We start from the raw sequence: 22659 nt of genomic DNA, 5'->3' as shown, positions 1-22659 counted from the left end.
CATGTTCCTCAGCTACAAAGGTCAATAAAGGTGTGCTGTCCAGGCATCATAGCGGGAGTGCTCTGATACACATACACAAACTTTCCACATTGGGAACCCTGGAGCCAACAAACCAGACTACCCATGTCTGGTAGAAGGAAACCTTGCTGTTTAGAGCATCTCACAAGGCCCAACATTGGAAAACCTCCATGGCCTCCTGACGCCACCCTTTGATTTTTCGGTCACATAGACACAAATTGCAGCATGAGTAAACATCTGACATCATCCTTACACAGTTTTAACAAAGGCTCACAGTTGCACCTCCAGGATCCCACATTGCAGGCCTGGTAAGCTCCTAGGCCTAAATCCTAAACCTTGGTGGGATTTTCCAGGGGCCCAGACACAGAGCCCGTCTCTGGAATCCCTGTTTTGGGGCACCCCTAAGATGGAAAACAGCACTCTTCCCTTCCCCGAGAAAGCCACCAAACTTTTGGGAGCCGTAAGGAACCTTGAGGGAAAAATCCTCCATGGACTCATGAGACCACACCTGCATTCCGCGCCCATCATGGAAACACAATCCAGTTACAAAAGCCTGTGCTACCGCCTTCGAGTCACCTGATTTACAGTTCCTGACGACCTGCCATCCAGGTCTAAGCATTGGGCCTGTGATCACCTCGCCTCTAACCCTAACCCGAGTATGTGTTTGCAGACTTCTCTCCAAAAACCATGGCTCACATACACTCCAGGATGAGGTCTCTGGAGCCACACCACAGGATCGTGCCTGCCATCCCCAAGGAAACTGTTCCCATCACAGTTGCCCAAACCCTCCAGATAAGGAGAAACATGCAAGGCCCTTGAGCGCACACCAAAATTGGAGGCCGCTCTGGACGCAAATGCACATTCTGAAACACCCTGAGCACCTTAATCCAGGCAGACATCCATGTCAATGGTCCGCAAGCACTCTTGATAGGAAATTCTGGAGACACAAGGCAGCATTCTTCCATCGCCATAGAAAGAAGGCCACAATGAGGCTGTTTAGTACTCCACATGAAGATCTATCTGCTCGGTCCTTGAGGGAACCCCGATTAATAGTTTGCCCTGGCCACTAGTGCTGTGTCTGATAGAACCTGAGCCCCAACCTCACGTCAGCCACCCAGAGGGCAGGGCCTATATCTAGCATGTGAGACCAACCATGGACCAGGGCCGTCATCTCTATCCATCCTTGGTATTCAGGCATCTGTCCGCAGACCTTTCCTGTGATCCCTACCAATGGGAGAACATGAAGCACAATAGAGAACTCCTCCTTCCCGGTTGTAGAAATCCTGGCTGTTGGGATTGTTTTTCAACCCTCAGCGTTGGAGCCAGTTGCATTGCCAATGAGACTACACCCACTCCTGAGGGCCAACCTGGGCACAAGCAGGCATTGTGACACTCAGCCTGAGCCAGCTTTCAAACAAACGCTATCATTCTCTCCTCCAGGACCCGCATTGCAGGTCTGGTATGCCCCGAGACCCAAATCGTAACCCTTGGTGGGATATTCCAGGTGCCTAGACCCAGAATCCATCTCTTGAATCCCTGTTTTGGCTCACCCCTAAGATGGAAAACAGCACTCTTCCTTTCCCTGTGAAAGGCACTAAACTATTGGGACCTGCCAGGATCCTTAGAGAGGAAAACTCTCCCTTGGACGCAAGAAAAAACACCTCCATTCTGAGGCCATCCTGGACACACAATTCAGAGAGAAAAGCCTGTGCTACTGCCTTCCAGTCACCCTAATTATAGTTCCAGACGTGCTGCCCTCCAGGTCTACATATTGGGCCTGCGATCACCTTGCAACTAACCCTAATCTGAATTTGTGTTTGCAGACTTCTCTACCAAAACCATGGCACACATGCCCTCCAGGATGGGGTCTCTGGATCCACACCACAGGACTGTCCCTGCCATCCCCAAGAAAACTGTGCCCATCACAGTTGCCCAAACCTTCTAGATTAGGAGAAACCTGCAAAGGCCCTGAGCCTACCCAATACTGGCAGCCGCTCTGAATGCAAGTGCGCAGTCTGAAATACTCTGATAACCTACAGGCAGAGCCAAATCAATGGTCCTAAGTCAGAATAGTGAAACTAACATGCCCCTAGGACGTCATGAGAACCATAGCTTTGGTATTCAGACATCTGTCCTCAGAGGCCTGTTCTGGAATGCAAACTTATGATACAACATGTGTTCCCTGGCCCAGACAACAGAACATCTCCTGTCCCCGGAAGGAAACCGTGCCCTTCCATCTGTGCCAAAACCCAGGGTAGTAGAATCCTGCACAGCACCTTAGCCACCAGCACATTCTAAGATCTCCCTAGTAACAAACCAGCATTGCGGCCCATCTGCAAGAGATTCCATGTCAACTCAAGGACTTGGTCCTTCGCCCTGGAGCCACTAGAATGAAACTGCCATGTTTCTCAGATGCAATGGTCAATGGCGGTGTGCTTTCGAGGCATCCTTGTGGGAGAGTTCTGCTATCCAGACTTTCCACATGGGGGACACTCGAGCAAACAAACTTGACTCCAGATGTCCAGTAGAAGCAAACCTTCCTGTTTGGATCATCTCACAAGCCTCAGCGTGGGAAATTCTCCATGGCCACTTGACGCCACCCCTCGATTTGTTGGTCATCAACACACAAACCCAGTGTGAGCGAATATCTGATATCCGCCCTTATTCAGGTGCTGGCTATCTCAAATAAGCCTCTGAACAGTGGAACTGCCTTCTGCCTCACACTGAATTGGACCATAGCCTCTGTTTACAATTCATTCCTCATCCTACTCGTCCTCAAGGCCTCTTGACAGGGAATTCTGGAGCCACAATGGCACATTCTGCCTTCCCTATAGAAAGAAGATGTGCCTAATGAGCCTGCCCAGAAACCCCATATGAGGATCAATCTGCTCAGCCCTCGAAGCAACCCCGATTTGTATGCTGCCCTGGCCACTAGTGCTGTGTCTGACATAGCCTGAGCCCCGACCTGGTGTCAGCCACCCAGAGAGCGGGCCCCATATCTAGTATGTGGGACCAGCCATGGCCTTACTCCATCATCTCTACCCATGCTTGGTATTCAGGCACCTGTCACCAGACCTTTGATGGAATCCCTTCCAATGGGGGAACCTGAAGCCCAATGGAGAACTCCTCCTTCTCCATGCAGGAAGACCTGGCTATTCGGATAGGTGTCCAAACCTCAAATTCAGAGCCAGCTGCATGGCCAGTGAGACCACGCCCACTCCTGAGGGCTGCCCTTGGAACAAACAGGCATTGTGACCCACAGCCTGAGCATCCTTTCAAAGAAGCCCTCTCAGTTGCACCAGCAGGATCCTGCATTGCAGGCCTGGTATGCCCCTAGGCCCAAATCCTAACCCTTGGTGGGATTTTCCAGCCACCCAGACCCAGAGCCCCTGCCTGGCATCCCTGTATTGGGGCACCTCTAAGATGGAAAACAGCACTCTTCCCTTCCCCGAAAAAGCCCCCAAACTATAGAGAGCCACTAGGATCCTTAGAAAGGAAATGTCTCCCATGGACCCAAGAGAATACACTTGCATTACGAAGACATCCTGGACACATAATCCAGATAGAAAAGCCTGTGCTATGGCCTTCCAGTCTCCCTAATTACAGTTCCTGATGAGCTGCCCTCCAGGTCTATGCCTTGGGCCTGCAATCACCATGCCACTAACCCTAATCCAAATTGGTGTTTACAGAATTCTCTCCCAAAACCATGACTCACATACCCTCTAGGATAGGGTCTCTGGAGCCACACCACAGTTCTGTGCCTACCATCCCCAAGGAAATTGTGCCCGTCACAGTTGTCCAGACCTACCAGATTAGGATAAACCTGCAAGGCTCCTGAGACCACCACAATATTGGAGGCCTTTTTGGACGCAAATGTGTAGTCTGAAACACCTTGTTCACCTACATCCGGGCAGACAGCCACGTCAATGGTCCTGAGACAGAAGATTGAACCTGACATACCCCTAGGACCTCACTGGAACCCTAGAATATGTTTTTCAGGCGTCTGTCCTAAGAGACCTGTTCTGGAATACCAACTTGTGATACAACATGTGGTCCATGAGCCACACAACAGAAAATCTCCTGTCCCCAGAAGAAAACCATGCACTTCGACCTGTGCCAAACCATCAGTGTAGGAGACTCATACATGACCCCATAGTAACCAGCACTGTCTAAGATCTCTCTGGTAACAATCCAGCATTGTGACCCATCTTCATGAGACTCCATGTCAACTTAAGGCGTTGGTACTTTGCCCCAGAGCCACCAGAATGAACCTGCCATGCTCCTCAGCTACAATAGTCAATTGAGGTGTGCTTTCCAGGCATCCATTCAGGAGAGCTCTGCTCCACAAACTTTCCACATGGGGGACCCTGGAGCAAACAAACCAGACTCCAGCAGTCCAGTAGAAGGAAACCTTGCTGTTTGGAGCATCTCAGAATCCACAGCGTGGGAAAACCTCCATGGCCTTTTGACGCGACCCCTCAATTTGAGTTCAACATAGACACAAACTCCAGTATGAGCAAACATCTTACACCCACCCTTACTCAGGTGCTGGATATCTCTAATCAGCCACTGCACATTGGAACTATCTTCTGCTTGGCACTGAAATGAACCTTGTGTTTACAATTCCATCCTCACTCTACTCGTCCCCAAGCCCTCCTGATAGGGAATTCTGGAGGCACAACGCAGCATACTGCCTTCCACATATAAAGAAGAAATGTCTGGTGAGTCTGCCCAGAAACCACACATGAGGATCAATATGCTCAGCCCTCGAAGGAACCCTGATTTATAGGATGCCCTGGCCACTAGTGTATTTTCTGAAAGAACCTGACCCCCCACCTAGTGTCAGCCATCCAGAGAGGCAGCCCCATATCAAGCATGTGATTCTAGCCATGACACAATTCTGTCCTCTCTACCCATCCTTGGTATTTAGGTTACTCTCCCCAGACCTTTGCTGGAATCCCTGCTAATGGGGGAACTTGAAGCACAATAGAGAACTCCTCCATCCCCATGGCAGGAAACATGGCTGTTGGGATGGGTGTCCAACCCTCAAAGTGGGAGCCAGCTGCTTGGCCAAGGAGACCACACCCAATCCTGAGGGCTGCACTGGGTACAAACAGGTAATTGGACCCTCAACCTGAGCATGCTTTCAAACAAGACCTTTCAGTTGCACCACGAGGATCCTGCATTGCAGGTCTGGTATGCCGCTAGGCCCTAATCCTAACCCTTGGTGGGATTTTCTAGGCGCCCAGACTCAGAGCCCATTTCTGGAATCCTTGTTTTGGGGCACCTGTATATTGGAAAACAGCACTTTTCCCTACAAAGAAAAAAACCTACCAAACTATGGGGAGCTGCCAGAATCCTTAGGGAGGGAAAGTCTCCCATGGGCCCATGAGACTACACCTGCAATCCGAGGACATCCTCGAAACACAATCCAGATAGAAAAGCCTGTGCTACCGCCTTCCAGTCACTCTAATTACAGTTCCTGACGAGCTGTCCTCTAGGTCTACACATTAGACCAGCAATAACCATGCCACTAACCCTAATCCATGTTTGTGTTTGCAGACTTCTCTCCCAAAACCATGGCTCATATGCCCTCAATGATGGGGTTTCTGGATCCACACCACAGGACTGTGCCTGCCATCCCCAAGGAAACTGTGGCTGTCACAGTTGCCTAAATCTTCAAGATTAGGATAAACCTGAAACACCCCTGAGCCCACCCCAGTACTGGTGTCTGCTCTGTATGCAAATGCAAAGTCTGACACTCCCTGATCATCTACATCCAGGCATACAGCCAATTCAATGGACCTAAGACAGAAGATTGAATCTGGCATGCCCTTGGACCTCATTGGAACCCTTGATTAGGTTTCCAGGCATCTGTCCTCAGGGTTCTGTTCTGGAATACCAACTTTTGATACAACATGTGGTCCCTGAGCCACACAACAGAACATCTCCTGTCCTCAGAAGGAAACTGTACACTTCTATCTCAGCCAAACCCTCAGGGTAGGAAAATCCTGGATGGCACCTTAGCTACCAGCACATTCTAAGTTCTCCCAGTTAACAAACCAGAATTGTGGTCCATCTGCAAGAGATTCCATGTCAACTCAAGGCCTTGGTCTTTCACCCCAGAGCCACCAGAACGAACCTGCCATGTTCATCAACTGCAATGGTAAATGGATGTGTGCTTTCCAGGCATCCATGACGGAGAGCTCTGCCAACCAGACTTTCCATATGGAGGAATCTGGAGCAGACAAACCAGACTCCACCTGTCTGGTAGAAGGAATACTTGCTGTTTGGAGCATCTCACAAGGCTCAGCATGGGAAATCCTCCATGCCCTTTTGACACTACCCCTCCATTTGTCAGTCATCTTAGACACAATTTCCAGTGTGAGCAAACATCTGACAACAGCCCTTACTCAGGTGCTGGATATCTCTAAATAGCTGCTGCACATTGGAACTCCCTTCCGCTTGTCACTGAATTGAACCAAAGCTTGTGTTTACAATTCCATCCTCACCCTACTGGTCCCCAAAGCCTCTTTATAGGATATTCGGGAGCCACAATGCAGCATTCTGCCTTCCCCATAGAAAGAAGGGCCTGGTGAATCTGACCAGAAACCACACAGGAGGGACAATCTGTTCAACCCTTGAGGGAACCCCGATTTATTGGTTGCCCTGGCCACTAGTGATGTGTCTGACAGAGCCTGACCCCTGACCTAGTGTCTGCCACCCAGGGAGTGGGCACATTATCCAGCATGCTAGTTTGGCCATGGCCAAAGTCCGTCCTTTCTACCCATGCTTTGTATTCAGGCACCTGTCCCAAGAACTTTGCTAGACTCCCTGCCAAATGGGGTACCTGAAGCTCAATAGAGAACTCTTCCTTCCACATGGCAGGAAACTTGGCAGTTGGGAGGAGAGTCCAACCCTCAAAGTGGGAGCCTGCTGCATGGACAATGAGACCACGCCCACTCATGAGGGCCTCACTGGGCAGAAACAGGCAATGTGACCCTCAGAATGAGCAGGTTTTCAAACAAGCCCTCTCATTTGCACCAACAGGATCCCTCATTGCAGGTCTCATATGCCCGTAGGCCCAAATCCTAACCCTTGGTGGGATTTTCCAGGTGCCCAAATCCAGAGCCCGCCTCTGGAATCCCCGATTTGGGGCACCCCTAAATTGGAAAACAGAACTCTTCCCTTCCACGAAAAAGCCACCAAACTATGGGGAGCTGCCAGGATCCTTAGAGAGGAAAAGTCTCCCATGGACCCATGAGATCACACCTGCAATCCGAGGCCATCCTGGACAATCCAGATAGAAAAGCCTGTGCTACATTCTTCCAGTCCTCCTAACTACAGTTCCTGATGAGCTGCCCTTTGGTCTACTCATTGGGCCTGTGATCACCTCGCCACACACCCCAACCCGAACTTGGGTTTGCAGACATCTCTCCCAAAACCATGGGTAAAATGCCCTCCACGATGAGGGTCTGTGGATCCACACCACAGGACTGTGCCTGTCATCCCCAAGGAAACTTTCACCTTCACAGTTGCCCAAACCTTCCAGATCAGGAGATACCTGCAAGAACCCTGAGCCCACCCCAATATTGGCGGCTGCTCTTTACAGAAATGCGCAGTGTGAAACCCTCCTCACTTATATCCAGGCAGACAGCCATGTCAATGGTCCTGAGTCAGAAGATTGAATATGACATGCCCCTAGGACCACACTGGAACCCTATATTAGGATTTCAGATATCTGTACTCAGGGTTCTGTTCTGGAATACCAACTTATAATACAACTTATGTGTGGCCCCTGAGCCACACAACAGAACATCACCTATCCTCAGAAGGAAACCGTGCACTTCTATCTGAGCCAAACCCTCAGGGTAGGAGAATCCTGCATGGCACCTTAGCCACCAGCACATTCTAAGATCTCCCAGATAACAAACCAGCATTGTGGCCCATCTGCAAGAGATTCCATGTCAACTCAGGGCCTTGGTCCTTCGCCCCAGAGCCACCAGAACGAACCTGCCATGTTCCTCAGATGCAGTGGTCAATTGAGGTATGCTTTCCAGGCATCAATGCCGAACTGCTCTGCTACCCAGACTTTCTACATGGGGGTCCCTGAAGCAAACAAACCAGACTCCATCTGTCCCATAGAAGGAAACCTTGCTGTTTGGAGCACCTCACAAGCCTCAGCGGGGGAAATCCCCCATAGGCTTTTGATGCCACCCCTCCATTTGTTATTCATAATAGACACAAACTCTAGTGTAAGGAAACATCTGACATCCACCCTTACTCAGGTGCTGGATATCTCGAAAAAGACTTCACATTGTAACTGTGTTCCGCTTGGCACTGAATTGTACAGTAGCCTGTGTTTACAATTCCATCCTCACCCTACTGGTCCCCACGGCCTCTTGATAATGAATTCCGGAGCCACAATGCAGCATTCAGCCTCACTCATAGAAAGAAGTGCCTGCTAAGTCTGCCCAGAATCCCCACATGAGGATCAATCTGCTCAGCTCTCGAGACAACCCCGATTTATGGGTCGCCCTGGCCACTACTGATGTGTCTGACGGAGCTTGAGCCCCAACCTAGTGTCAGTCACCAAGAGAGAGGGCCCCATATCTAGCATGTGGGACTGGCCATGGTCCAAGACCGTCATCTCTACCCATCTTGGTATTCTGGCATATTTCCCCAGACTTTGCTGGAATCCTTCCAATGGGGGAATCTGAAGCATAATAGAGTATTATTCCTTCCCGATTAAAAGAAACCTGGCTGTTGGGATGGGTGTCTAGCCCTCAAAGTGGGAGACAGGTGCATGGCCAATGTGACCATGCCCACTCCTGAGGGCTGCCTGGGGCACAAACAGACATTGTGACCCTCACTTGAGTATGCTTTCAAGCAAACCCTCTCAGTTCCACCAGAAGGTTCCCGCATTGCAGGCCTAGTACTCCCCTAGGCCCAAATCCTAACCCTTGGTGGGATTTTCCAAGCCCCCAGACCTAGAGCCCATCTATGGAATCCCTGTTTTGGGGCACCTCTAAGATGGAAAACAGCACTCTTATCTTCCCTGAAAAAGCCACCAAACTATGTGGAGCCACCAGGATCTTTAGAGAGGAAAAGTCTCCCATGGACCCATGAGACCTTATCTGCATTCAGAGGCCATTCTGGACACACAGTCCAGATAGAAAAGTCTGTGCTACCAACTTCCAGTCACCCTAATTACAGTTCCTGATGATCTGTCCCCCCCGTCTATGCATTGGGCCTGTGATCGCCCCTCGACTAACCAGAACCCAAATTTGTGTTTGAAGACTTCTCTCCCAAAACCGTGGCTCACATGCCCTCCAGGATAGGGTCACTCGAGATGCACCACAGGACTGTGGCTGCTATCCCCAAGGAAACCGTGCCCATCACAGTTGCCCAAACCTTATAGATTAAGAGAAACCTGCAAGGCCCCTGAGCCCACCCCAATATTGGTGGCTGCTCTGGACACAAATGCACAGTCTGAAAAACCTGATCCCCTCTACCCAGGCAGACAGCCACGTCAATGGTCTTGAGTCAGAAGATTGAACCTGATATGCCCTTGGACATGATTGGAACATTTGATTAGGTTTTCAGGCATCTGTCCTCAGGGGCCCATTATGGAATACCAACTTATGATACAACATGTGGTCCCTGAGCCACACAACAGAACATCTCCAGTTCCCAGAAGGAAACCGAGCTCTTTGACCTGTGTCAAACCCTCAGGATAGGAGACTCCTGCACAGCACCTTAGCCACCAGCACATTTTAAGATCTCCCTGGTAACAAATTAGCGTTGTGGCCCATCTGAAAGAGATTCCATGTTAACTCATCGCCCTTAGTATTTTATCCCAGAGCCTCCAGAACGAACCTGCCATGTTCCTCAGCTTCAATGGAGAAGGGAGATGTGCTTTCCAGGCATGCATTTCGGAGAGCTCTGCTACCCAGAAATTCAACATGGGGCACCCTGGAGCAAACAAAGCAGATTCCACCTGTCCAGTAGAAGGAAACCTTGCTGTTTGGAGCATGTAACAGGACTCAGCGTGGAAAATCCTCCATGGTGCTTGATGCCACCCCTTCCTTTGTCGGTCATCATAGACCCAAACTCCAGTGTGAGCAAATATCTGACATCCGCCCTTGCTCAGGTGCTGGGTATCTCGAATAAGCCCCTGCACATTGGAACTGCATTCCGCTTGGCACTGAATTTAACCGTAGCTTGTGTTGACAATTCTATCCCCACCTTCCTGGTTCACAACCCCTTTGATAGGGACTTCTGGAGCCACAACTCAGAATCTGCATGCCCCACAGAAAGAAGAAGTGCCCGGTGAGACTGCCCAGAAACCACACATGAGGATACACCTGCATGTCCCTCGATGGCACCCTAATAACATAGGCCGCCAAGAGCACTCAGGGTCTGTCTGACTGAGGTTGAGCCACGACCTCTAGTCTGGCATGCGTAGAGTGGGCCCCATAAACTGCTGGTGGGACCTGCCTTGGCCCAAAGCTGTCACATCTACTCAACCTGTATATTCAGGCATCTCTCCCCAGACCGTAGCTCAAATCCCTGCCTATGGGGGAACCTGAAGCCCAAGAGTACTCCTCCTTCCGGATGGCAGGAAACCTGGCTCTTGGGATGGGTGTCCAACCCTCAGCGTGGGAACCATCTGCATGGCCTATGAGACCATGGCCACTCTTTGTAGCCGCTCTGGACACAAACAGGAATTGTGACCCTCAGCATGAGCCTGCTTTCAAACAAACGCCCTCTGTAGCTAGACCTAGAGACTGCTGAGCATGCCTACAAGGTCCCTAGAGCCAAATGCTCACCCTCGTGCGTGTTTCATGGCGCCCAGACCCCAAGCCTGTTTCTGGAATCCACACTTGGGTATTCCCTGAGTTGGAAAACAGCAGTCTTCCCTTCCACCAGAGACACCAAACTCTTAGGAACTGGGCAGAATCCACAGAGACGAAGAATCTCTCATGGCCTCATGAATGCACTGCTACAATTTGCAACCGTCCTGGACATACAATCCTGACAGAAAAGCCTGCGCTACCACCTCTAAGAAACCGTAATTTCAGTACACTATGAAATGACCTCAGGGCCTGCATATCAGGCCTGTGATCACCTTGGCCTCCACCCTAACCCTAGTTTGCATTTGCAGATTTCTGTCCCCAAAGCTCTGGCTCACATGCCCTCCAGGAGGGCCTCTGGTGCAACACCAGACGACTGTGCCTACCTTCTCGAAGGAAAATCTTCCCTTCACTGATACCCAAATCCTGAAGATTAGAAGCAATGTAAAAAGCCCCTGAGCCCACCTTAATTGCGAGGAAAACTCTGGACCAAAATGGGCATTCTGGCACACCATGAGCACCTGCCTCCAGGCAGACATCCATGTCAAAGGCCCTGAGTCAGACGATTGAACCTGACATGCCCCTAGGACTTCATCGATACCATAGATTAGATTTTCAAGCGCCTGTACCCAGAGGCCTTTTCTCCAATACCAGCTTATATTCCAACATGTGGTCCGTAAGTCACACAACAGAAACCCTCCTGTTCCCAGTAGCATAGCTTGCTCTTCGTAGCTATGTCCAAGACTCAGTGTAGGAGTATCCTGCATGGCCCCTGACCACCCCAACATTCTATCATCTCCCTGGATACAAACCAGCTTTATGATCCAACAGCATGAAACTCCATGTCAACTCAGGCCGCTTGGACCTTCGCCCCAGAGTCACCAGAATGAACCAGCCATGTTCCTCAGCTGCAATGGAGTTGCAGGTCAATGGAGTTGTGCTTTCAGATATCCGTGAGGGAGAGCTCTGCTACACAAACTTTCTATTTTGGCGACCCTGGAGCAAACAAACCAGACTTCACCATCCATTAAAAGTAAACATTGCTGTTTGGAGCATCTCACAAGTCACAGCGTGGGAAATCCTCCAAGCCTCGTGATGCCACCCTTCCATTTGGCAGTCATCATAGACACAAACTCCAGTGTGAGCAAACATCTGATATCCACCCTTACTCTGGTGCTGGATATCTCATATCAGCAGCTGCACCCTGGAACTGCCTTCCGCTTGTCACTGCATTTAACTGTAGCATGTGTTTACAATTCCATCCTCACCCTCCTTTTGCCCAAGCCAGAGTCCTGGACAAGTGTGCATACGTTACCGAAGGAAACTCTGCCCTTCACTGTTGCCAAAACCCTGAAGATTAGGAGCAAAGTACAAATTCCCTGAGCCCACCTCAATTCAAAGGAAAACTCTGGACCCAAATGCACATTCTGACACACAATGAGGACCTCCTCCAGGCAGACTTCCAAGTCAAAGGTCCTGGGTCAGAAGATTGAACCTGACAAGCCTCTAGTATTTCATCTATACCCAAGCTTAGGTTTTCAGGTGCCAATCCCCAGGGGCCTGTTACCCAATACCAACCTATATTCCAACATATGGTACCTGAGCCACACTACAGAACCCCTCCTGTCCCCAGAAGGATACGTTGCTTTTGGTAGCTGTGTCCAAGACTCAGTTTAGGAGAATCCTGCATGGGCCACTGACCACCCCAAGACTCTAACATCTCCCTGGATACAAACCAGCACTGTGATCCAACAGCATGAAATTCATTGTCAACCCAGGCCTCTTAGAACTTCACCCCATAAGCACCAGATTGAACCTGCCATGTTCCTCAGATGCAATGGTCAATGGAGTTGTGCTTTCCTGGCATCCATTCCGGATGGCTCTGCTACCCAAACTTCCCATATGGGGGACCCTGGAGCAAACAAACGAGACTGCCCGTGTCCAATAGAAGGAAACTTTGCTGTTTGGAGGATCTCTCATGCCCCAGCATGGGAAATCCTACATGGCCTCACGACGCCACACCGCCATTTGTTGGTCATCATACACACAAACACCAGTGTGAGCAAGCATCTGACATCCACCCTTAGTCAGGTGCTGGATATCTCGAATGAGCCGCTGTACACTGGAACTGCCTACCGTGTGGCACTGAATTTAATCGTAGCTTGTGTTTACAATTCCATACTCACCCTCCTGGTCCTAAAACCCTTTTGATAAGGAATTCTGAAGCCAAAATGCAGCATTCTGCCTACCGCACAGAAAGAAGTCCTGCCTGGTGATTCTGCCCATAAACTCCACATGAGGATCCACCTGCATGTCACTCGACAGCACACTAATATCATAGGGTGCAATGGGCACTCAGGCTCTGTCTGACACAGCCAGAACTTCAGACAGCCATACAGACAGAGGGCCCCATATTCTGCAGGTGGGAAATGCTGTGGCCCGGAAGCTGTCATCTCTACTCAACCTGAGTGTTCAGGCGTCTCTCTGCAGACCGTAGCTCAATCCCTGCTTGTAGGGGAACCTGAAGCACAAGAGTATTCCTGCTTCCCAATGGAAGGAAATCTGGCTGTTGAGATGGGTGGCCAACCCTCAGTGTGGGAACCAGCTGCATGGCCCATGAGAACACGGTCACTCATGGGAACCGCCTTGGGCACCAAAAGACATTTTGACTCTCAACATGAGCCTGCTTTCAAACAAAACCCCTCGGTATCTGGACCAGGAGCCTGCAGAGTGGACCTGCCATGTTCCTAGGTCCAAATCCTCACACTCTTTCATATTTTCCAGGCATCCAGACCCAGGATCTGTATCTGGAATCCCTCTTGTGAGGGTCCCCTGAGACGGAAAACAGCAGTCTTCCCTTCCCCCAGAGACCAAACTCTTGGGAGCTGGGTAGAATCCCCAAAGACGAAGAATCACCCATGGCCCCATGAAGACACGCCTATATTTTGCAACCGTCCTGGATACATAATCCAGACAGAAAAGCCTGTGCTACCACCTCTATGACACCTTAATTTCGATACACTATGAGCTGCAGTCAGGGTCTGCAGATCGGGTCTGTAACCACCTCAGCCCTCACCCTAAACTTGTTCGCATTTCCAGATTTCAGTCCTCAAAGCCCTGGCCCACATGCTTTCCAGGATGAGGCCTCTGGTGCAACACTGGTCGATTGTAACTACCCTCCTGAAGGAATGTCTACCCTTTACTGTTGCTCAATCCCTAAACATTTGGAGCAAAGTACAAAGCCCCTGAGCACACCTTAATTTGGAATAATGCACTGGCCCCAAATGTGCATTCTGACACACAATGATCACCTGCCTCCTGGAAGACATACAAGTAAAAGGCCCTGAGCCAAAAGATTGAACCTGACATGCCCTTAGGACTTCATCGATACCCTAGCTTAGATTTTCAGTCATCTGTTTCCAGAGGCCTCTTCTTCAATACCAACTTATATTCCACCATGTGGTTCCTGAGCCACAAAACAGAACCCCTCCTGTCCCCAGTAGGATACCTTGCTCTTGGTAGCTATGTCCAAGACTCAGTGTAGGAGAATCCTGCATGGCCCACGACCACCCCAACATTCTAACATCTCCCTGGATACAAACCAGCATTGTGACCCAACAGCATGAAACTCCAGGTCAACCAACGCTTCTTGGAAATTTGCCCCAGAGCCACCAGATTGAACCTGCTATGTTCCTCAGCTGCAATGATCAATGGAGTTGTGCTTTTTAGGCATCCATGCGGGAGAGCTCTGCTACCAAACTTTCCACATGGGGAACCCTGGAGCAAAACAAACAGAATTCCTGGAGGAGGAGTCAAGATGGCGAAGTAGCAGGCTGAGACTACTTCAGCTAGTAAGAGATCAGCTACATAGCTTATCTAAAGATTGCAAACACCTACAAATCCAATGGCAGATCGAAGAGAAGAAGAACAGAAATTCTAGAAACAGAAAATCAATAATTTTCTGAAAGGTAGGACTGGCAGAGAAGTGAATCCAAAGTGAGAGGAAGATGGACCCCGAGGGGAAGTACTGGCTCCCAGCAAGCGGTGGAGCAATGGAGCACAAAATCAGGACTTTTAAAAGTCTGTTCCGCTGAGGGACATCACTTCAGAGGCTAATCCAGGGTGAAGCCCATGCGGGCTCAGCGTGGCCTCAGGACCCGCAGGGTCACAGAAGGATCGAGGGTGTCTGAGTGTCGCAGAGCTTACAGGTATTAGAACAGGGAAGCCGGCTAAAGAGACAGAGCTGACAGTGAGCTCCCAGTTCGGGGTTACCTTGAACCGGTCGCAGGCTCGGTGAGCTTGGAGCATGGCTGGAGGCCAGGGAGACGGGAGTAATTGGGCGCTGTTCTCTGAGGACGCACTGAGCAGTGGAGCCCTGGGCTCTCGGCTCCTCTGGGCAGGATAACGGGAGGCCGTCATTTTCATTCCTGTCCTCTGGAACTCTAGAGAAAGCACTCAGGGAACTAAAGCTCCCTAAGGCGAACCCGAGCGGATTACCCAACCCGGCCCCTGGTAAGGGCGGTGCAATTCCGCCTGGGGCAAAAACGCTTGAGAATCACTACAACAGGCCGCTCCCCCAGAAGATCAACAAGAAATCCAGCCAGGATCAAGTTCACCTACCAAGGAGTGCAGTTTCAATACCAATGAGAGCAGCGGAATTCCAGAGGAGGAGAAAACAAAGCACGGAACTCATGGCTTTCTCCCCATGATTCTTTAGTCTCGCAGTTAATTTAATTTTTTTTTTCTTTTTCAATTTTTTTCTCTTCTTCTGCTAATTTTTTTAACTTTTACACTTTTCTTTTTTAACGTTTTTTAACTAGTTTATCTAATATATATATTTTCTTTTTTATACTTTTTCTTTATTTGTTTTCTTTTTTTAATTGTTTCTTTTCTTTGCTTTTTAATTTTTTTTCTTTTTAAACGTCTTTTTATCCCTTTTCTCCCCCCTCAAGATTTGGGATTTCTTCTGATTTGGTTAAAGCATATTTTACTGGGGTTGTAGCCACCCTCTAATATTTTACTTGCACCTTCATATTCTCTTATCTGGACAAAATGACAAGGCGGAAAATTCACCACAAAAAAAAAAAAAAAGGAAAAAGAAAAAGAAAAAAGAACAAGGGGCAGTACCGAAGGCTAGGGACCTAACAAATAAAGACATGGGTAATATGTCAGATCTAGAGTTCAGAATGATGATTCTCAAGGTTCTAGCTGGGCTCAAAAAGGCATGGAAGGTATTAAAGAAACCCTCTCGGAAAATATAAATGCCCTTTCTGCAAAAATAAAAGAACTAAAATCTAACAAAGTAGAAATAAAAAAAAACTATTAACGGGGTGCAATCATAAAGGGTGGCTCTCACTGGTAGGATAAATGAGGCAGAAGAAAGAATTCACGATATAGAAGACCAAATGACAGAGAATAAAGAAGCTGAGAAAAAGTGAGACAAAAAGCTACTGGACTACGAGGGAAGAATTCGAGAGATAAGTGACACCATAAGATGAAACAACATGAAAATAATTGGGATTCCAGAAGAAGGAGAAAGAGAGAGAAGAGCAGAAGGTATACTGGAGAGAATTATTGGAGAGAATTTCCCCAATATGGCAAAGGGAACAAGCATCAAAATCCAGGAGGTGCAGAGAACACCCCTCAAAATCAATAAGAATAGGTCCAAAACCCTTCACCTAATAGTACAATTTACAAGTCTTAGTGACAAAGAGAAAAAGCAGCCCTGGAAAAGAAGTCTGTAACATACAATGGTAAAAATATTAGATTGGCAGCTGACTTATCCACAAAGACCTGGCAGGCCAGAAAGAGCTGGTATGATATTTTCAGAGCACTAAACGAGAAAAACATGCAGTCAAGAATACTATATCCAGCTAGGCTATCATTGAAAATAGAAGGAGAGATTAAAAGCTTCCAGGAAAAACAAAAACCGAAAGAATTTGCAAACACCAAACCAGCTCTACAGGAAATATTGAAAGGGGTCCTCTAAGCAAAGAGAGAGCCTAAAAGTAGTAGATCAGAAAGGAACAAGGACAATATACAGTAACAGTCACCTTATAGGCAATACAATGGCACTAAATTCATATCTCTCAATAGTTACCCTAAATGTTAATGGATTAAATGCCCCAATAAAAAGACACAGGGTATCAGAATGGATAAAAAAAAAAAAAAACATCTATATGTTGCCTACAAGAAACTCATTTTAAACCCGAAGACACATCCAGATTTAAACTGATGGGATGGAAAAGAATTTACCATGCTAATGGACATCAGAAAAAAGCAGGAGTGGCAATCCTTATATCAGATCAATTAGATTTTAAGCCAAAGACTATAATAAGAGATGAGGAAAGACACTATAGCATACTCAAAGGATCTTTCCAACAAGAAAATCGAACAATTTTAAATATCTATGCCCCCAATGTGGTAGCAGAAAACTATATAAACCAATTAATAACAAAATCAAAGAAACACATCAACAATGATACAATAATAGTAGGGAACTTTAACACTCCCCTCACTGAAATGGACAGATCATCCAAGCAAAAGATCAACAAGGAAATAAAGGCCTTAAATGACACACTGGACCAGATGAACATCACAGATATATTCAGAACATTTCATCCCAAGGCAACAGAATACACATTCTTCTTAGTGCACATGGAACATTCTCCAGAATAGATCACATCCTCGGTCCTAAATCAGGTCTCAACCGGTATCAAAATATTGGGATCATTCCCTGCATATTTTTAGACCACAATGCTCTGAAGCTAGAACTCGGTCACAAGAGGAAATTTGAAAAGAACGCAAACACATGGAGACTAAACACCATCCTTCTAAAGAATGAATGTGTCAACCAGTAAATTAAAGAAGAATTGAAAAAATTCATGGAAAAAAATGATAATGACAGTTCAAAATCTGTGGGACACAACAAAGGCAGTCCTGAGAGGAAAATATATAGTGGTACAAGCCTTTCTCAAGAAACAAGAAAGGTCTCAGGTACACAACCTAACCCTACATTTAAAGGAGCTGGAGAAAGAACAAGAAAGAAACCCTAAACCCAGCAAGAGAAGAGATATCATAAAGATCAGAGCAGAAATCAATGAAATAGAAACCAAAAAAACCGAAAAGAACAAATCAATGAAATCAATAATAGGAGCTGGTTTTTGAAAGAATTAATAATATTGATAAACCCCAGGCCAGACTTATCAAAAATAAAAAAGACTCAAATAAATAAAATCATGAATGAAATTCTCCTCTGCTAACTACTTTCCTTTATATTCTCTGTTCTCTGTAGTTAAGAGAATTGCTCTTCTAAACACAAAACAAAAAGTGTCCATATGTCCATGTATATATTAGTGTTCTTATCAATACTCTGCAAAATCTGGAACCAACTCTGCTCATGGAATAGATATGGAATAGATAAATATGTAGTGGTATAGTCACTCAGCAGAATACAATGATTCTTTTTAAAAAATTTACATTATTGCTTCTGTAATGAGTTACACAGTGAGGATTCAAACCCAGACAGTCTTGCTCCCGTCCTGAGTTTTAGCCTTCACTACATTAAGTGTCTGAAAGTATGCTGAATTCATATCCTGATTCTGAAGAACATTAAACAAAAATCTTTCCTATCTGTCTTCTTCCAACCTCTGTCCATCAATTTCACTAGGACAGCCAGATTGAACCAGTAATCTCAACTCTGGAAGACAATATCCCTACTAGACTATGTCTTTCACAGAATTATGACGTACTTAATTCTGGTGTTATATGCATGGATGAGTGTATTTATTAACTACCCTCCCCCACCAGAACCTACTAATCTCTTTCTTTCTCTCTCTTTTAAAGGTTTTATTTATTTGACAGAGAGAGATCACAAGTAGGCAGAGAGGCAGGAAAGAGAGAAAGGAGGAAACAGGCTCTATGACGAGCTGGGAGCCCAATGCAGAACTTGATCCTAGGACCCTGAGATCATGACCCGAGCCAAAGGTACATGCTTAACCCACTGAGTCACCCAGGTACTCAGAACCTACTGCTCTTTAGAGAAGCATCAAATCTAACTATATTCTCATACAAACACAGTAGCTGGAATGTAAGAAAAGCTGCATATAATAGAATCTTATCCCATCTAAATGTCTGTTCTTTAATTTGTTTAAGTGGACCCCATCTATTTTAGCAATCAGTGAAGTAGAAAAGTAAGGGATAGATATTCCTGGTTGATTTTAGCCAATCCCTGGACTTGCCTCCGTTTCGCTGTACCTGCTGTTTGTTCTCACTCCCAAACAACCTTGGCCCTGTTTCAAATCTTTTATCTGCTGTTCAACCTCAAGTAAACATCGGGTTCTGTAGCCTTATGATTGCTATGGTCCTTTTACATTTCATAATCGCTTCTGATATTATGTAGGAAACTGCAGAAATGGAAGAAAGTTTAGGCCATTAACCTCCATCACACTGTCTTCTGCACATTTAATTTCTGACATTTCAAAGTAGTTTACAAATAACTTGAAATATTGGATAAAATTTTAACAAGAATATGAGCCATGAGATTCTGCATGTCAAGTGTGCTATCTCAGAGAAAAAACTTCAGAGGGCATGATGGAGTTCTTTAAGAGCCTCAAGACTCGAAATTATCTGTGTCTTATTCAGTGGGTTCTGGTGATCTAGAATGGTTGGTGCAGTCTCTTAGGCATTTATGGAATCTTCAGACTTGAAAGGTCATAACATTTAAAGAAAGTGATGAGTTAATATGATCAGGAGTCATAGATGCTTTTCCCAAGACTTTTACATACCAGAGTCTTCGGACTGGCATTACCTGCAAAAAAGATACACTTAGAGCCCTAAGCCTGAATATGATTTAATAGCATCTTTCAGTGCTTCCCTTTCTTTTTTCTTTTCTTTCCTTTACTTTTCCTTCCTCCCCTTTTCCCTCCCTTCCTTCCTTCCTCCCTTCCTTCCTTCTTTGAAAGTATTTTTCAACTAACATCTTCCATGAATAGAAGTTTTCTCTTTTTCTTTTATTTAAATATATATATATATATATATATATATATATATAATCAGTAATGTTATTTGACCTTGTGTACCAGGTGTTCTACTGCATAATATTCTAGGGTAATTGTTGAGACCTTCTGCTAATAGAAGGATAGAAGATATTCTCAGTTAGGATTATTTCTCTACCCTTTTACTGAAAAGCTTTGCTACTGTATGATTCTGATGTTACAACTACTATTTCTAGGGCTGGGTCTCTCTCTCTGTCTATGTACTGAAGGAATAGGGTCTAGAGCCTTTAATAGCAGAAATGTATATGTATAGAGAGGTTAAAATATAGCCAGGAACCTGTACTATTTTTACTTCTTGTGTTACCCTGATTGATATTTTAATAAAGATAGAGTTAGAAATTAAATTTGAACTAGAAATTATACTAAACTCAGGGTGCCTGGGTGGCACAGTGGGTTAAGCCTTTGCCTTCAGCTCAGGTCATGATCTCAGGGTCCTGGGATCGAGCCCCGCATCGGGCTCTCTGCTCAGTGGGGAGCCTGCTTTCCCCTCTCTCTCTGCGTGCCTCTCTGCCTACTTGTGATCTCTGTCAAATAAATAAATAAAAACTTTAAGAAAAAGAATCACTGCTCAATATACTGATTGTAACATCTCATATGGGTACAAATATGTACATAATGACATAAATATATATATGTATGTATATATAGAAATATAACTATTTTCTCATTGATGGAGGCATGAGAGTCAAGTTGTTCTTCTGTTTACCCTTCTTGTGCCATAAATGTGTGATTATTTTTACCCCACCTGATCCGAAAAATGATTTGAGATAACCTATACAATGAAATCAGTACAACAGTGTAAAGGTAATCCAAAAACTTGTAATAAAGGAAAAGGTCAGCAAAATAATATAAATTCAATAGTATGTTTACTATGTAAAATATGGTAACACATTACATTCCATTACATTAAAGAAAGAATCTAATCCAAATATTCAAGGATGATTTATCATTTGAGTATCAGGCAATGTGTCACTGTGCTAAAAAATATGTATCTTGGAAGATGTCATAACATTTTAAAAAATATTTTATTTGAGAGAGAGAAAGAAAGCACAAGTGAGGAGAGGGGCAGAGGAGAAGGAGAAGCAGACTCCTTGAGCAGGCAGCCCTACATGGGGCTCCATCCCAAGACTCCCAAATCATGACCTGAGCCAAAGGCAGATAGATACTTAACCTACCAAGGCACCGATAGGCCCCATAACAACATTTTATAAAGTTCAGTATTTTCAATGATTACAAAATTTTAAAACACTAGGCATAAAAGGGAACTTTTTTTAGCACAACAAAACCTGCATATTTGAAGATTTTATTTATTTATTTATTTGACAGAGAGAGAGATCACAAATAGGCAGAGAGGCAGGCAGAGAGAGAGGAGGAAGCAGGCTTCCCGCTGAGCAGAGAGCCCAATGCGGGACTCGATCCCAGGACCCTGAGATCATGACCCAAGCCGAAGGCAGCAGCTTAACCCACTGAGCCACCCAGGCGCCCAAAACCTGCATATTTAAAGACATCATATATGCAATGAACAAATTTTAAGACATCCCATCCCTTGCCAGTTGCTCTTTTGCTGAACTTATTTCTCTGACTTTTCAGGAATTCCACATTTGGAGCTCTCTACTTTACTTTCCAACCTTGGAACTCAGAACTTGTTAATACCATTCAACTAATAGTATTTCCTGTTTTGACTATCTGTCACCTTTGGAGGCTAGAAGATACATACTTCCTAAGGAGATAATTGGCCATTCCAAAAAACCTCCAATTTGTTAATAGGACAACTAGAAATTTATGAAAACCTGTACAATTTTAATTGATATGAACCCTTCCTTCTCTATAAACTATTTTCCTGGTTTATTTCTCAATTTGTGTATGCATTTTATATTCTTGTTTTTGTAAGAATATGAGTATATAGTATATATGTATGTGCACATATTATTAAACAGAGAAATGTCATAAATTTATGATTCTCAAATGATGTTTATGAGTACATTGGCTTTGGTTTTATTTTTAGAACATTATTAGAAATATTAAGAATACAGATTCTATTTGGCTATTTCTGACCTAGAGTGTTGATCTCTGATCAATAGATCAGACAGATCTCTATAAAATAATTTGGGGAAAGGAAGATACAAATGGAAGAACAAAAAACAGAATTTGGAGTCCTTGAGATTACAAATAATAATGTCAGTTCTTAATATATTTCTTATTTAGGGGATTTAACCACACCTTAGCCTTCTGGTCCTTTGACAGAGCCTAAGTGACCTAAGAGGAGCAAAATACTCAATTCCATTCCATTGGAGCCATATTGTCCCACCTAATAGTGTAAGGTATTGACCCTCCATAAGATTTAACAAGTACAGACAGACCTTTACTGTGCTTTTGTTTATTTGCTCATTAATCTAACAAATATTTATTGTACATCTGATGTGTGCTAGGTACTGTATTCAATGAGGCTATAGCAGCAAAGAAATACAGTTCCTGCCCTCCTAAACTTGATATTCTAGTGTAGAAGAGAGATGGCAAGTAAGTAAACAAACAAAGGAACTACGTAATTTTATGTGTTAAAATTTTCCATGAGGAAAATCAATTAGGTTAAAAACAGTATTGCATGAAATGAATTATCATAAAGTTTTTGCCTTTGAAAGTGAACTGTGTTCATAATGTTTGATATGCCTACTATGGAAATGGAGGTACGTAAAAGCAAAATTCCATGTGGAGAGTACAAATATAAAGCA

The sequence above is a fragment of the Neovison vison genome, chromosome 7 (assembly GCF_020171115.1).
Source record: "Neovison vison isolate M4711 chromosome 7, ASM_NN_V1, whole genome shotgun sequence".
In the NCBI taxonomy this organism is placed as follows: Eukaryota; Metazoa; Chordata; class Mammalia; order Carnivora; family Mustelidae; genus Neogale; species Neogale vison.
Note: the sequence above shows the minus strand (reverse complement) of the source record.